The sequence below is a fragment of the Mesoplodon bidens genome (assembly GCF_964165515.1).
Source record: "Mesoplodon bidens genome assembly, chromosome: X".
NCBI classification, from domain to species: Eukaryota; Metazoa; Chordata; class Mammalia; order Artiodactyla; family Ziphiidae; genus Mesoplodon; species Mesoplodon bidens.
In genome coordinates, this window is record NC_138163.1 from 133,564,437 (window position 1) to 133,567,613 (window position 3,177).

Here is a 3,177-nt window from a genome sequence, read left to right on the forward strand (position 1 = left end):
GTTAATCCCATACTCCTAATTTATCCCTCCCCTCCCTTTCCCCTTAGGTAACCATAAGTTCATTTTCTATGTCTGTGAGTCTGTTTCTGTTTTGTATATGGGTTCATTTGTATTATTTTTTAGATTCCACATATAAGTAATATCATATTTGTTTTTCTCTGTCTGCCTTACATCACTTAGGATGATAATCTCTAGGTCCATCCATATTGCTGCAGATGGGATTGTTTCATTCTTTTTTATGGCTGAGTAGTATTCCATTGTATACATGTACCACATCTTCTTTATCCATTCATCTGTTGATGGGCACTTAGGTTGCTTCCATGTCTTCACTATTGTAAGTAGTGCTGCTGTGAACACTGGGGTGCATGTATCTTTTTGAATTACAGTTTTTGTCTTTTCTGGATATATGACCAGGGGTGGGATTGCTGGATCATATGGTAGCTCTCTTTTTAGGTTTTTGAGGAAACTCCATATTGTTTTCCATAGTGGCTGCACCAGTTTACATTCCCACCAACAGTGTAGGAGGGTTTTAAAGGGAACTTTCAAATGATGAATGCTTTGTTCTGATTTTCTCAGCAAAGCCTTCAGCATATCTGTGCATTCCATGGACAGAAGAACACAGGCTGTGTACCCAAAATACAGCTGGAGTCAGTGAGGCCTGGTAGAAACCGAGCCACATGATGATTACAAGTGGAGTCGTACAAACTGACCATTGGGTGTTTTCATTGTTTCGGTAGTCACCTCATCGTAATACAAGCCACGATTTGTGGGCGATTAGTGTGTGCTGCATTCTCATAGTTCTGTGATTTAGAGTAGGTTTCAGGGGCTAGTCAGCCTGAGGACATAAACCAGGATCTGTGGCCTCTTAGCTTTGGGACCTTGGGGAGACACTTTGCGTCTGTGCCTCAGTTTTCTCTCACAAAGTGGGGATAGTGATACGAGTGCCTGTTCTCCTCGGGGCAAAGGAGAATTCAGCGTGTTCACAAGCACTTGGCATCTAGTAAGCACTCCGTAAAAGTTAAATAACATTAACTGTAAACAAATCGCCTCATTCAAGTCACCATAACTTTGAGGGAGAATAAGCAATGGGCCATATTCACAGTCACTAAGTGTCAGAGTTGATATTTGGACTGAGGCCGTTTTCAGAATCAGTGCACGTAGCCAGTGTACTATACTGTGTTGAATGGGATTAATAAACCAAGTACTTATGGGCAGTGGTTTTTTCCATGTGTAGCATAAACATTTTGGCTCGGTTCATATATGCCTGGACCTGCTTTCTTTCTGGACCATCTTCCACGGCCTCCGGACTCCCCCTCCCACAGGAGACGGAGGCAGGGAGGTGGCCTCTCCTTCCAACAGCTCCCCTGACGGCGTTCCCATCTCAGTCAGTGGGGACTTCATTCTTCCAGCAGTTCCAGCGAAGAACTTGGAAGTCATCCTAGTCTCCTCTGTTTATCTGATACATTCCTCTGTGTGCAGATCACACTGGCTCTGTCTTCACAATCACCATCCAGAGTCTAGCCAGGTCTCCCCACCTCCACTGTTACACCTTCCACCACCATCGCTTACCTGGGTGACCACAAGAGCCTCCTCAGCGACTTTCCTTCTGTCTAACAGGCTGCTGTCCTCCCAGCAGTCACACTGAACTCTAAACAGTCACCCCTCGGCTCCAAATCCTCCACGCCTCCCCGTCTTGCTCCACGGGGAACCCAAAGCTCTTCCGGTGACCTGCTAGACCCGACATGACCTACAAACACTGCCCCCCAACACACACACACACACACACACACACACACACACACACACACACTCACACACACACACTCACACACACACACACTCACACACTCACACACACACACACACACACACACATTCCTGAGACCCCAGCTCCCACTGCTGTCACCCTCACTCACTGCATCCACCATAGGCTCGTTGCCCTGACTCTGCCCTGACCTCAGAGCTTCAGCAGTCGCTGTTCCCTCTGCCTGGATGACTCTTCCCCGTCCATCGTCAAGGCTGAAAGTCTTGCTTCCTCTCACTTCCTTAGAACTTTTTTTTTTATAGTGAAAACTTTTATATTTAGAATTAGCCAGCTGGACTCAGTGTAGATGATCCCAATTTTGTTGGCAACATCCAAAGCATCAGTCAGGAGCCACTCGAACATATGCCTTCTTCTCTCCATCAGGCCTGATCAGGGTGTTGACCTTAGCCATGTCAATGTCATAGAGCTTCTTCACAGCCTGTTGAATTTGGTGCTTGTTGGCCTTGACATCCACAATGAACACCAGTGTGTTGCTGTCTTCTATTTTCTTCATGGCTAACTCGGTGGTGAGGGGAACGTGATGATGGCACAGTGGTCAAGCTTGTTTCTCCTAGGGGCGCTCTTCTGAGGATATGTGGGCTGCCTCCTGAGCCGCAGTGTTTTGGGCCGTTGGAAGGTGGGTGACGTCCGGATCTTCTTTTTTTTGTGGCTGCGTATGCCTTTCAACACCGCTTTCTTGGCCTTCAGAGCCTTTGCTTTGGCTTCGGCTTTGGGAGGGGCAGGGACTTCCTTCTTCGCCTTCGGCGCCATCTTCATGAAGAGGGTTTTTTTCCTTCCTTAGAACTTTGCTCAAATATCACCCTATGAAATATCAACTTCCCAACCCCACCAGTACTCCCTGCCCTTTTACCTCTTTCACCATCAGACCCACTTTACATTGATTTGTTGACTGACCTCTGTCTCCCTTCACTGACAGGCACACTCATGAGGGCATCCTTCAGCCTGTCTGCACCTGTCTGCCTGCCCCTCCACCGCCTGGAACACCGCCTGGCACATAGTAGGCACTCAGTAAATGCTTGTTGGATGAGTGATTGGCCGTTCGAGCATAAGGAAGGCGTACCAGTGCATGTTTTGTTAGCACAAGGTTAATGCGTACAAGCCCTCAGCCTCTTTTTCTTTTTTTTTTTAACATCTTTATTGGAGTATAATTGCTTTACAGTGGTGTGTTAGTTTCTGCTTTATCTTTTTCTTATAGGAGGCGCTTGTCTTTACACTTGAGATCTTTGGATGCCCTGAGAGTGATGAAAATCAATTCACAGAGATCTACAGATACTATGTGTTGCTAATGAAATCAATGGTTAAAGCATTAATGTACAAATTACCTTTGAGTGAGGTGAAAAAAAAACCACTTC

The 3,177-nt window shown here is 46.3% G+C and overlaps 1 pseudogene across 1 annotated transcript; it reads right to left on the reverse strand.

Annotated features, from left to right (window-relative positions):
• Positions 1-2,133: 2,133 nt before the first annotated feature.
• LOC308608662 (large ribosomal subunit protein uL23-like) lies at positions 2,134-2,583 on the reverse strand (annotated as a pseudogene). Its single transcript has one exon. The product of its transcript is annotated as a large ribosomal subunit protein uL23-like (transcript).
• Between the last annotated feature and the right edge of the window lie 594 nt (positions 2,584-3,177).